The sequence below is a fragment of the Ixodes scapularis genome, unplaced genomic scaffold (assembly GCF_016920785.2).
Source record: "Ixodes scapularis isolate PalLabHiFi unplaced genomic scaffold, ASM1692078v2 PGA_scaffold2__306_contigs__length_199485367, whole genome shotgun sequence".
NCBI lineage: Eukaryota > Metazoa > Arthropoda > Arachnida > Ixodida > Ixodidae > Ixodes > Ixodes scapularis.
In genome coordinates, this window is record NW_024609857.1 from 85,619,305 (window position 1) to 85,633,812 (window position 14,508).

The 14,508-nt window shown below is 46.5% G+C and overlaps 1 pseudogene; it reads left to right on the forward strand.

The window, feature by feature from the left end:
• The first annotated feature begins 12,846 nt into the window (after nucleotides 1–12,846).
• On the forward strand, nucleotides 12,847–14,496 carry LOC120837519 (annotated as a pseudogene).
• Nucleotides 14,497–14,508: the final 12 nt, after the last annotated feature.

Sequence of the window (14,508 nt, forward strand, 5' to 3'; positions counted from 1 at the left end):
CTCCACGCATTCACGCCGAGCATGTGAGCACGCGGGCGGTCATGAGTCACCTTGGTTGATGCAAAGTCGACCGAATTGATGCAGCAGAAAGCACAGATCGACGGCACGCACGGCACAGAAGGACGACGCAGGGAGGAACAGAGGCCATGCAGAATGATGCAGAGGCGACGGCGTGCAGGCAGCCAGGCAGGCCATGGCAGGCGCCATTCATCACGTGGTTTTTGTGACGTATTTGACTTAAACTATTTAGTCGTTTTAAGTACTTTAAATAATCTTAAAGCACTGCCATTTAAAAAATAAATACTTTTCACAGAAAGTGTTTTAATTAATTTTAACCAAATTGCAGAAAAGCGCCACGTGGCGGAGGGTATTAAACGCTCTATCTGGGCCGCGAATCGGCTCCTGTCTCCTCTCTTTACGTTTACTATATTACTCTATGGTGCTGTCCAGTCCATTGCACTTCCAGAGCATGTGGGATCACGTGGCCCCGTCTTTACAATGCCGGCACACCCCGCTTTCAACGACCGATAGACATAATGCCAAATTACCCAGGCATCAACGAGAATGCTTAGAATGTATAGGTCTACGTGCTGCACTTGTTCTGTTCGTCTTCCACAATATATTCGAAATAAAAACCCAAAATATGGTGTAGACGAACGTGCGCGCAAGATGCCATTTGTTTTAGGCTTCTGCTTCAGAACAGTTACTGGTGCAGACGCAAGTACGTGCGGAGCGTATTCCTACATTCCCAGCATTTTCGTTGGTGCTCGGGTACTTTAGCAATAGCTCCATTGCCCGCCGTCCTTAAATGTTTTTTTTTTTTTCCTTTAAAATTTTGTATGGACCGCTAGTCCCGTGCGCATCCGTCGCAGGAGCACGATGAAAAATTTGCCGTATCCTGCTGTAGGAGACAAAGGACGAATGCATGCTTCGTAGGCTATGAACGTCAAGGATACTTTCTTGGTAGCAACCAACGAAAGTAAGAGTTTTCATTGACCCATATAAAAACAAGCTGGCTGGTGGCTGTTCCTGCAATATCCTGCGCTGATTTGGGATGTGGATAGCGCAAAATCTTTCTCCGCCTCGATCGAACTCCGAACCGTGCAATTCGAAGCCCGACGACTTTGCTGGGCACACCGAGGAGGTGGCGAACAGGAGCTCAAGCAGCTGGGCTAAGCATGACTCGGGGGAGCCTGTGGTAGCAGGCGACCGTCGGTACGCGCAGCTGGCTCCCGAAGGACGAAGGGTGCATCCCCACGTGATTTTACGACCTCAAGCACCCTGGATAAATTTAACATGTTCTCGGCCCGCTCACATTCACATAAGTATTTAGAGTTTTTTTGTTTTTTTTTTTGCCTTTTTATTAGAAAGTGAAGACCCCTTCCGTAATCCCTTACATTCATGCCCACCGCAGATCGAAGCACAGGCGACTCGGTACGGCTCAAGCGGACGCTGCTCGTTCTTCTCTTGGAGTCTTGTCCTGGCGAGTGCCGTGCTGTCCCTGGTATCGACCGTGCTCGGAGTCGTCACCTGGAAGCTGCTCGGCGAAGACATCAGCTTCGACGTTGGCCAGAACGCGTCCGCCATGATGCGCCTTCTGTTCGATCACAACGTGTCTTCGAACACGGCTCCGAGGAGCGCTTCCTCCGATGCAGCGGCCGGAACCCCGAGTGACGGCGCAGAATCTGTTTTACCTTGAACCTTCAGTGTGCGAGGCTCGAAGCAAACACAGGCAATGGCGTCTAACCGTTGTGTGTGATATGTCTTGAAGCTTCGCATTTGTGTTTTAACAATTTATAGGCTACGTATTTCTCGGCGTAGGGAGTGACGCTAATTTAAAAACATGGACGTTCCGGCATTACTCCGTTTCACCAAATCTTTGCAATGGATGAAAGCTGAAAGCGTGGCAAGTTAATCACTCCGACAATCCAATTAGCTCACTGGAGTCATTGCTTTTGCCGTTTACAAGGTTGGGATGAAATGAATTATATAATAATATATTTTACACGTCGAGCCCAAAGACAGCAATATTCACGCGTTTTTTTTACAATTTATTAACATTTTAAGGTAATTATTGAGAGATGTCAGTTATTTTGAGCTAATTTTTGTTGCCGCATTGTTTTGTGGTGATCAAACTACAGGCGTCGGTTACCAACGCAGACCATACGGAAAGCCTTCAGTGTTCTTTCGCATAATTAAATTAAAATGAGTAGTAATATTGCCTGGATCAATCGTGTCAATTTATTTACCGCGAACTCTCCAAGAATATCAACCGTGTCAACTTATCAACGCTGGGGCGTGCCATATTTTTTTTTTCCTTTGGCTCGTCACACAAATGCTTACAATTATTATTTTTTTTTTGTAGCGGTTTTTTACCTAAAGGTTAAAAGCTGTTTAAGGTTACGACGTCCCGGGCATGCAACACCGACGTACACTTCGTACATTAATTTCTTTTTCGCACTTCCCCCTACCCGTATCCTCTCCATCTTTGCCTTACCCAACTTTGCCGTGGCCCAACGCGATAACCATTGGGCCACGGCCCAACGGTTATCGCGCAATATCTAGCAATTTGGTCGCATGCCGCAGCCGGAAGGTGCCCCCGTCCGACGCTCCGGTGCGGCCAAAGTTGTCTTGTGCGACGATCGTCCTGACAGTTCGCACGTAGAATCAGACAGTTTTGACGTGCATGCGTTTCGCGCTTAAAGGGGTATTCCGGCGATTTTTGCGCTACCCCGACGAACTGTATTTTCTGAATCCCCTGCTTTCAGCCTTTCCGGTGTGCTAGCTAGTATCACGAAATTCATAGTAGTTATCTTGAAATCGGCAATTAAAATTATGCAAAATCAAACATTCGAATATACCCGCACTTTTCAGTGCCCTGATGTCAGTGGCAGTCAGGCTTGTCAGTCGAGCAAGCTGTCTAAAAGTGGACTATGCCAAGCATCTGTTCCGTGCTGGTGCGCGGGGTCTGGAGCGATCTTCTAAAGAATTCATTTGACACCATGAAACTGCTTCGAATCAGTTGGAACTTGGGAACAAATACCTACCGTCCCCAAAGAGTGAACCCCTGCCTTGCACAGGCGTCACTTTTTCGGTTTTCGGTGTTGCCGGTAGAGACTTTCAGTTTGAAAAACACGGTGAGTACCAATCAACGAGGTAGAGGGGCTTAGGGTGATAAACCGGAAATTCGGAAGTGGCACCCCCCCCTCCCCCCCTCCCCCCCCCCCCCCTCCCCGGGTTGCCGCCATGTTGTACGCGAAAGTGACCACTCGTCACGTGACCTCACAAGAGCCGTGACGTCATCGGTAAGATGGCAGAGCCCAGAGCTGGCGGATGCGAGTTTGTTTGGTGCGCGGTAGCCGGGATGCGCAGCTACTTTCCGACGACTTCGGGCTTCTTCGTGCTCGATGACGCAGGTATAATGTGAAAATATGAAGGAATGAGACTTTATACCCTTTTTGCGCAAGATCGCTCAGTGTCATCTGGAGATTAACGCCTGTAAGACAGCATCAGCCGTATCGCCGTATCGGTGCTCGGATTCCCGGACGTGTTCTAGGATCGATAGACCTTTGAGTGCTTTTAGCATAAATTTCGTTGTAGTATCCCTTTAAAGGGCTAGTTTACCCAGTATTGTGTCCGTCAGAAAACAACTGATGCCACTAAACTCTGGACAGCTACCGCCATATATGAGTGACAGCGGCAACCAGACAACCGGCTTGCCGGTTGGCTGGTTGCCGCCGTCGCTCATGAATGGCGGCAACTTTTCCAGGCTTTCCACTCTGGTTTGCCGACTTGCGTCCGGCCATCACTTCATTTCCACCATAGCTGGTCTTCCTTCTTCACAAAATGGAAAGGCTGAAAGCTCTCTTTTTTTTTACGTACGATTGCTCATAAAAAGAGACTGTCACACTTTCTTAACATTGTCTATTATACCCCTCTGAAGAGTGTATCAAGCCACCCTAGCGGCCTCCATATTTTGGGCATCGCTTCCTTATACGAGGCGCGTGATTAGATCCGAGCTGACGTCGAGCGCTGTCGCAACCCTCGTGTCAGATACGTTTAGACCAGATCACGTGCCGAACGCTGACGCGGCACACGTGCCCATATCCGTGCCGAAAGTGGATGTCCAAAATATAGTGGCATCCGATAATCGACGCAGGAGTTGCTAGAGGGCGCGCACTTTTCAAGAGGGTGCATTGTGGTCCTGTAGTGTATTCCCATGGTACTAGAGGGGGGGGGGGGGGGGGGGGGGGGGCAATTGCCTCTTTTTTTATTCTAGTGCTATTACTGATCAATTACAGCTTTCTGACTGCTTAAAACGCTGTACCTTATTAGGTAAGCATATACTCGAAACATCCCGTCGATAATGGGTATAACAATGCATAATGGTAGGATTTTTTTGTGTTTTTTTTTGCGTAGGTCACGCACATATATTGCTACTGAATTTATATTTTGAGAATCTATTATGAGAATCTTTTAAATTACAGACATATCGGGCATGAAAGGGCTTTTTTTATTAACTTTATTTCTTGCGGTAAAATTATGCGCACATTTTTTTTAAGCGAAGACGGAAATGGTAAGAGTAGCGTGCTGACACAAGACACTTCAATCTCACGACGACTTGCGAATTGGGGGCAATAAGGCTAAGCTCGATAGAGATTATAACCGCGTCAAAAGCTGGAATGAATAAGATTATTTCAATTATTTGTCCCTTAAGCATCGGCTTTGACTTTGGCTGCTAATAAACACGCAGGTCAGTCAGAAAAGAGATCCCCTTCACCAACACTTAGAAATGCAGCTAAACGACGATCTTAAACATCGGTTGAATTAAACCGCACATAATTATTTTAGCATTCCTCCGTTCTTTAAAAAAATAGTAATGTCATTCAATTATATCGTACGCGTACAAAAACAACAGCAACAAAAAAGTGGCAGGTTGGTTTTACGACTTGAAAATGGCTCCTGTCATTAATTCCTTCGGTATCATATCAGTGTATAGCACTTGTACACGCTAACTAGATTTCGTTTTCCAGGATATAGACACGCGAAATGCTTAGTCCAGGCTCTCTTTGCGGAACTTTTGCATAAAGTCTCAATCACTATCACGTTTCGCAATGTTTCCTGTGCGCTGTTATCGACGGGAAACATTCACGGCTTGGCTTTTTTTTTCTATCACGACGGGCTTACGCGCATTGCTTTATATAAACCGCTTGGAGAGAAACTGGTCGCTCCTTTCTCAGCGAGATATTCGTGTAAACGGCGTCGTTTCACCAACCCAGCAATTTGAACAGGCGCATAAAAGAAATCACCTACAAGCAAGGCGAGTACCTTACTATAGATGTTGAACTTTTTTGTTGTAACCGTAAATGACAATAGAGAGTTTTAGGGAACCGTTTTCGCCCATCCGATATGGTACGATGGGCCCTCCGGTACGAACTGCGCATGCGCTAACCACAAAAGACTCGCATATGCCCAGTGCGCACCGGAGGGACCATCGTACCGTATCGGATGCGCAAAAATTGTTTCCTAAAGCTCCCCTAATACCCCGTCCCGCCACTATATATATACCGTACTTCCCGTACTGCGGAGTGTATACACCAGGTCAGAAGTGTGCTCCGGAAAATTCGGTACTCCATCAGTGGTCTGCTTTGCTTAACAGCAGATGTCCTCTCTTTTCTACTGCATCCCGAGATCCTGCGGACATGCAGTTTTTCGAGCCATCGTATAAGCCGCCCTCACACTGCCGATATACGTCATAGAAAAAATCAGTCTGCAGACAGTAGAGAGCTTTAGGGAACCGTTTTTGGACATCCGATACGGTACGATGGGGCATCCGGTACGCACTGCGCATATGGGAGACATCTGTGGTGGCGCATGCGCAATTCGTACCGGAGGGCCCATCGTACCGTATCGAGTTTGCAAAAGCGGTTCCCTAAAACTCTCTACTGCCTGAGTCGTGTTTCGTCCTTGTATGGACGGCCAGATTGGTCATACGGAAAGTGCCTGCAAACATGTTCAAAGCATGCACGAAGCAAACATACCTTCAACCATGCTTGAGGCGTGTCGAATGGTAACAGACAATTCTGTAACCATGTCCGTGGCGAACACCGCGTCCTTTGCATGCTGTACGAGCAGCCTGACTGCGGCTTTGAACTTTCAACGAGAGACGGGTGGGGCGGATTAAAGGCCGGTTCTGACACTTGCGTTTCAGTGCGTTTGACTGCGTTGCGTCGAGAACCGAAAGCGAGTCACCGGCACATCTGTGCTTCATATGAAGCGTGGAATCCAATTTAAGGAATCCTCTTGGCACGTGATATAAGCAGTAGGGATGTTCTGGTGTCTCGCAGCCGCATACCAGTCAAACGCAGGCAAACACAACTGTCTGAACCAGGCTATTGGCGACGTGCGCGACCGAAAGCGTCGCTGTGGTCGGCCTTCCACGATTGGTCGACCGCTGACTATGACGTCGGAAAAGGGATTTATCATTGACGAAATAAGAGGAATGAAAGAACTTTAATTTTGACGGTGTTGGCAGTGTTACTTTGAGAGTGCAATGATTTCAAGCTTCCACCATGCTATTTACGAACACCATCGAACTTGTTGTTTGCAAGGTAATTACGTCACAAGGGGGAACCATAGGAGGGCGCCCTCAAAACATCTCGCTGCTAATCGTCTGTGATAACCGAAAAAACTCATCGAACAAGAAACCGAATGCATCTGCTTTGAACCCGATCTGTTCTGCCATAGACGCTTTGCACGCGCGCCCGACTACAACCGCCGTTGATGAGCTTCTCTTGTCTTGCCGAGCTACGCGCGAGCAACTGAAGCGGGCTTTCACGAGCTTCCACAAAGGCCAATGCTGGGGAGAAGGACAGAGGGGGATTTAAAATATAATAACCAATCCTGTTGCGGTAATGCTGGTGCGAAGTGGTAAGAATTAGAGGTAATGAAAACCAAAGGTCGGTTATGGCGGCGCCCATGCACCACCGCTGTAAAGCGTCTATATAGTAGGCTTGCGCTGACGTCACTTCAACGGCCTTTGTGAGAACCTTGTTTTTGTTAGTGTCACCTCTCCAGCACGTATTTTGCACCTCCAAATTTAGTTTTAAAGCGATCGCTTTACGGACGTTACATTTCAGACATTTTGGCCTCGTCCGTTGTCGTCGCAGCGCGCGCGGAGAAAGGGAATATTTTTCTTCTCTCCGCGCTCGGCACGAGGCCAGGGGAGTCGGGTTTTCCCGTCGGCCGCTCAGCGCTGAGAGAGAAAAGTGGCTTCCCGCCAGTAATGACGCGACTAAAGGAGAGCCTTCCCTGTCGTCTACTTGGACGACTCGTTTTCAAACGCTACTAGTGTTATGCAGAATTCTACTATGGAATTATGCAGTTGTTACGCGTAATGTTGGATGGTTTTAGAAACTTCTGCAGCGGCTACCCACTTACTTCACGGATCACCGAGCGCTAGTGGCGTTTGTCAGTGGCATTCAGGAACAGCTATGAGAATTAATCCCGTCGGCCCTCCGTCCTCAGGTACGTGACAGCATCATTCCAACCGCATTGCGCCACCGTGCTACAGGTATCGCCTTCGTTTCTTCGAACATTGTGGGCTAAATTACGTTTTTTTTTCCTCTGGAAGGACCAGTAGGAATGACCACCAGCACGGTCCGATGACGTCCCGTGCAAGTCATGTAGAGCAGTAAAGACTGGTTCACACTAAAGTTACTGGATCCTGGGGAAGTACCGCCAATGCCTTCCCCATCTGCTAGCCGCACCGTGACAAACAGACTAACATACAGACGACCAAAACCTCGCAAGGCGACTGTCTAATCTGCCTGATTAAAAATTGTATTTACAGCACTGTAGACAGCACGTATTATATAAGAAACGCTCGGAGATTAACAACCCACGTTGTCACGAAAATTTCCATGTCGGTCCATTCAAATTTTCGAAGCTTCCAGAGGGTCGCTCTAAACCAGTCGCGCCAAGATCACCATGGAGCATCATCGTACAGGAAGCATTCCTCGCCAATATAAGCATCTTGGGCGCTGCGTATGCAATCAACTTATCAATCATGCCCATCTCCACAGATCTCTTACAATCATATTGTTCTTCTTGCGTATTTCAAGACAGTAAACTTATTTTTCCATGCCTCCAAGCACCGACAAAACATGTGGTGGTGGTACGAAGATGTACGCTTGTTTCGCCGGTCTGTGGATAGAAAAATCTCGTTTTACAAGAAATGTCTCCATAAAGCTACCCGTCACAAGCGAATTTAGGTCGGCTCATCAAGAACGGAGGAATCAAGGAGAAATTGCTAATTTCACGGACCAAGATGGCGACCATACGGGGAGCTTGACGCTACTTTCCCAGGGTCCAGTAACAATAATTCACACCGTACGTTCTTTTATTTTTTTTTTACGTTACTATGTTTGCGTACGGTTACGTAGAAAAATGACCAGCCCATCCATGCTCCGTATTCCGCGTGCCAAGTTACTCCTTTGGAAAGGTGTTCACACGGGGGATGCTTTTCGAGACGGGATGTGCGTGACGCAGTGTTGGACAAAATACTCGATAACAGTATTTAAGTTAAGTTACTAAATACCTGCTTCATAAAGTATTTAAAATAATACTCAAGTTACTTTCACTGTAAAGTATCTTGAGTAGAGTACAAATACTTAAAAATGTAATTCAGTTACTTTTGAAAATACTTCCTCATTGCGTAATTTGTATGGACGTCAGTGACAAACACAATTATATGGTTGCAGAAATATGGTTAATCAGAGTGTTTTATTAGCACGCAACAACGCAAAAAGGCAAAAAAAAAACATCCTAGGGCTATTTTATGCAGTCCAACTATAAGAAGCAGAATACTGTCACGAATGACAAATGATGAGGCGGCGAATAACTGAAGAAACTAAACGGGGCGAACTTGTGCCCAAAACAATAGAGAAAAGCTAGCGTCGCAGGCGTCGATGTCGAGTGTAGGCCCATTCGTCACATGCCTATCCATCATAGGGCATTTGGTAACAGGCCCGTTCGTCACAGTTGAACATTCGTCATAGGGCGATTCGCCACCCAGACGACCTGCCACACAATAGGTAAAAGATAAGCCCCTTTTTTCGAAAAGTTAGGAGCCCCCCCCCCCCCCCCCCCCCCCAAATACAAAAAAAAAAAGCTACCTTTTTTTTTGCTAGGGAGGGCCAGAGGGCGTGACAGTGACCTTAGCGACCCCCTTGTCTATTCTGCGGAGTCTGCAAAGATAAAGGCGTTAACCTGACCACGTACAAAATTAGAATATGCTGCTGCTTTGGGGGACCCCGCTCACTCGTCACTAATAGGTCTTACTAAATTCATTCAAAACCGCTGAGCTCGTTTTATATTAAGGATGCTATCATCGCACTGCCAGCGTTACCACCATAAAAAATACTTTAGGTCGGCCGTCACTAATTCACTGCTGAAAAATCTCTTGTTTGTGTCTTCTTCATTAAACATTACATAGAATTGTTACCCTTCGTCATAAACTAAACCGTTCGGTTCGAACGGTTCAGACAAAAAAAACCTATTTGTAACGACTGTGTGACAGGTCGACCGGGTGGCGAATCGCGAATGTTGCGCTGTGGCAAACGGGCCTGTTTTCAGTTGCCCTATGACGAATGGGCATGTGACGAAAGGGCCGTCTCCCCAGCGAAACAGCAGGATCGAGCGCTTAAACAAGACGAACTCCGGACCCCCCCCCCCCCCCCCCCCCCAAAAAAAAAGGCATGCTCTTTTATGTTTAGACAGCCTTGATGCCAATACGCCTCAGATGGGTGATTTGTCTCTTAGCTGTAGATGAGAAATTTAGCCAGTGTAGTACAACCGCTAACCTGGGGTTTTTAACGTGCATCACGCAGGGGTACGGGCCGTTCGTCGAAAGACAATTCGTAGTAGGGCAACTTGTAGCAGGGCCGCTCGTCGCACAGGGCAATTCGTCATAGGGTGATTCGCCACTAGGTCGAAAAACAGGGGTTTTGAAATACCACTTCGTCTACACGGAACAAAAAGCGTCGCCGAAGGTGGTATAACCCGACGCTATTCATAGCATTAACATATTTTCAAGTGTTGGGTAGCTTTGTTATTCAGCTTGTGTGTAGTATCCTGTTTAGAAAGATTAGTCTCCTGTTTGGTTCTAAGTTAATAAACATCTTACTTAAGCTTAGAAGCACAATGAGAATTACTTGGTGATCCACTTTCGAGTTCACAGTCTTTCTCTGGTTCCCCTACTGACAAAAGGTTTTCTTTCAGCTTAGTTTACAGGGTTTCGAAGAAGGATCTGGAAAGGCGGCTTCCAATGAATCGGCGGACTGCTATTCGCCTCGAGATCGAACCGTGTCGCCACCGTGCGGCCGAAATTGGAAACGCGCGAAAGCGGGGATACCGCCGTGCGTCGTCTGCTACGGGCGCACGCTCAGAAGCATGGATCTCGACGACGCAAGCCCGTTTCGGGCTGAGCTTGACATTCTTGTTAAATGCTTTATGTTTTTGTTGCCGTTTCTTCTTACTAAGCGTTGTGTTGTATCGTTTCCCATGCGTAGGAATTCAGCAAAGCTATTACTATTAAGTCAGAAGCTTCCATAATCTTAGTGTGTTGGTTTGTATACAATCGCTGGTCCCACATATTTTTGTTATCTCGCAAAAACCGTGGCTTTCATAAAGCATTGAGTGTTGAGTGGGTCTGTAGTTTGAATAGAAAATTAACCCGACGGATCGCTATCCTTTAATAGACTAATCAATCAATAAATCCGTATGTTGATTTTTCTCCGGTCATATTGCGTGAAAGACTACACATTTTTTTACTGGTTCTACTATGTCATAAATGGCATATTGCATTCCCATTCTAAACTTCACGTTGTGAGACATACATAAATATGAACACGCACGGGAAGCCTTTTAAAATTATGTATTTTTTAAGTTTGTATTTAAACAGTATAATCACCCTCGGTGAAATGACAAGCACGCTGAAGTGGTTAACCGTGCAAGCCTGTGTCACAAAAGAAGTAAAGACGTCACAAATATCAAACCAGGCATTTTTTACTCATTGTTGACTTTCTCCAGCACAAGACTCCAATTAACCGGCAAAACAAAAAGCAATTAAAGCATTCCTTAAATACTCTGAAAGTTAATCGATGAACTGCCCAGTTCCGATATACGTTAGTTGAGGGCGGAGTGTGATTGGAAAGTCTCGTGAAGGTCGCTAGCCCTCATCAGTAAAAGAGTATCACTGCGGCCGATGCTGTCTGTGTCGTGGTGAGCGTCGTTTGTTGGGGTTGCAAAGTCTACTGCGTTTGAATACAAGATTATTTAGACAGAAATTTGTAGTATTAGCCTATTGACATCCGCGGCCCTCACCAAGAAAAGTTGAAGCAGGTTAACCCACACTACCCAGAAAAGCATTTAATAACAGGAACATTGCTGCGCTGCTTGGTTACACTTGTTTATTACAGTCACGGCATATATTTTAGAACAGTTTGTTTCACTTGTTTCAGTTGTCCTGCCAACCGTCCGGTTGGCAGATCTTAACTAGAAAAGACACACTCTCCTCATCGCAACGCAGATTTGTTCAGACCACTGGTTCAGACTCAAAAAAAAACTTACCCACACTATGGCACAGTAAAACGGCAGAGGAACTCAATAGCATGGTGATTTCCAATACAGCGCTAACTTATCTTCATTCTAAATATTTATATTACTGCAAAAGCTAAAAATAAAAAAAAAAAAAGAAACATAGAAGCTGCGATTTCACAGCCCCCAGTACCAGTATTATGTTATCTGAGTTGGAATTTATTGTTTTTTTGTTATTTTTTTTAATTCACACGTTGATGAACCGATTCATCCATTTTAAAAGAAACAAATATTTAACATAAATATTTAAGTTCAGCCGGAGACAGGCATCAGTCGTGGTGATCCATGCTTTCCAACGTCTGCCTAGAGCAGACGACGCACCCACAGAAGCGATTATATAAATTTAGGCCGCACGCTGGCAACACGATTCGATCTTCACTGAAGCATCGAACAGTACCGCATCTTTTTCCGCTAGAATTGTTTTCCCACCGATAGTATGCGACAAAATAAACGCAAGCATCTACACCGTCTCGCGCGCGAACGTGGAGAGCCTATGGGGCGGCCGTTCTCCTATCCCCGCTTTGATGTTGATGATAGCGCGACCGTAGCGCTACCTCTAGGTCGATCTCCAGGCCAATAATATGTTTGGTTTCCCGTCAATCTTTGAAGTCTCCATGGAAATCATCCAGACAGAGAGAGATGGGGAGATTCTACTTTTCCAGGGATTTTCATACATCGCCAGCCGAAAAACTGAAACCAATGTATACTGGATATGCCGGAAAAGAAAGAGCTGCAAAGCAAAAATAACAACCGATTTTTCCAAGCTTCAAATTTCGAAAGCGACGAACGACCTCAACCACGCTCCAGAACCGACCGAAATCAACTGTCTGAAGGTTCGATCAAAAATGAAGACCAGTGCAGGTGGGGACGCATGATTTACTTCGTTTTTCGCAATAGTTTTGACGATAAACGGCATTTCATAACGTATGTAATTTAATTTTCAGTGGAAGGACGCGAGCAAGTTAAGCATAATCTCTTGGACGCGGCTGAAAATATCACAGACAGCACTGCGTTACAACTGCCCACTACGTCAACTCTATGTCGAACCATTCGAAGACAGAGGCAACGGGCAACTTTTAATTATGCCCTCCCACCCTGCCGAGAGGAGATCAAGCTCCCAAGAGAGTACACACGGTGCGTACATAAAACATTACGCGGCTGATTTAAATGCCATATAACATTACCATTATGCGGTTGATTTACATGCCATATTTGCTTGTAGGTGAACTGCAAGGAAGAGCCGTTTCTCTTGCATGACAGTGGCGAGGGCGACGTCAACCGGTTCATTTGCAACACAACGCAACCTGGAGTGTTTGGGAGGTGCAAGCGTCTGGTTTTGTGATGGCACGTTCAAGGTGGTGCCCTCCCTGTTCTATCAACTCTGCACCATACATGCGCCGAAGCACGGGATCACCGTGCCCATGGTGTACGGTTTACTTTAAAAAAAAAACTGAAGCAACATACCGCAGGTAAGTTCCAATTATAATGTTGCCCTATTAGGTGTTGTCTCAAGGTATTGCAAAGTGTTGTGCAAACTTACTACTTTTTCATCTTACCAGGTTCTTTCGCAGCCGTCATTGACAACATTAGACCTTGCGCTGCACGGACCTTGTACACGGGCTTTGAAATGGCCGCTTTCAACGCCGCTCGTGACACTATTTCAGAAATCCAAATTTAAGGATGCTATTTCTATATTGCCCAGTCCGTTTATCAGAAGCTTTGCGCCTTGGATCACTTTCTGTAGAGTCTAAAAACATTTCCCTTTTATTCCAGAAGGAAATGCTCCCGGCTTTGGCATTTCTGCCTGCTGGGAACATTCCTGAGACTTTTCAGGACATCATAGAAGCATTTCCCCCTGAGGATTCAAGTAGCGGACTACTTTGAGGATGTTTACATCGGCCGACCGCGACGAAACAGGATCTGCTCCGCCCACACTCTAAAAAATGCCCGTGCGTCTGCTTTCCCGCACAGCACTCGGAAAGCCAATCACCGCCACTTACGGAGGCAGCTCAGCGAATGACGACGCCGAAACATGTGTTCAGACCAAAAAACGCGGTCTGAGTTGTGACATTAAGCAATGCAAAACGTCATGCTTGCATTGCTTAATGTCACAACTCAGAGTGCATTTTTTGGTCTAAACATATGTTTCGGCATCGTCATTCGCTGATCTGCCTCCGTAAGTTGCGGTGATTGGCTCTCCGAGTGTTGTGAGGGAAAGCAGACGCACAGGATTTTTTTAGAGTGCAGTTCCCTCCAAAAATGTGGTCCGTGCACGCATGGGGCGACGATGGGTAGAATGCTGGGCACCAACAACAGTGTGGAGGCATGGCACTGCGGGCTACAGGTAATTTCTTTTATTGCCTTATTGATACCGCACGCGCAATCGACAGTCTGTATGACTAAACAGACGTTTGCGCGCACGAAAAAAGGCAAGCACACGAAGGTTTGGACGGGGCAAGCGCACCCCGTCCTGACCTTTTTGTGCTTGTCTTCTTTCGTGCGCGCAACCGTCCTTTAGACAAACAGGCAGCAATTAGCCCAACAAGTTTTATTGGACAGTTTGTATCTCGTGTTTATTTATGAAGCCCTTGATATCATTTTTTGCAGAGAAACGTAAGTTGTGCTGCACCAAATTTCTTGGCGTTCCTGGAGTCGCTAAAAAAGGAGCAAGCTATGCCGGAGCTGAAGCTCAGCCAAGCTGCACGCGGGGTCGTTTCCACAAGGCTGTCGCGGAAGCGGGCCGGACACGGCAGGCGACTTCGGGCCATCCTTCATCGCTATGACGGAATCAATAACTTGGATGTCGTCGAAGCATGTGCCAGAAGTATCTCTTTGTGAACACTGGTAAAG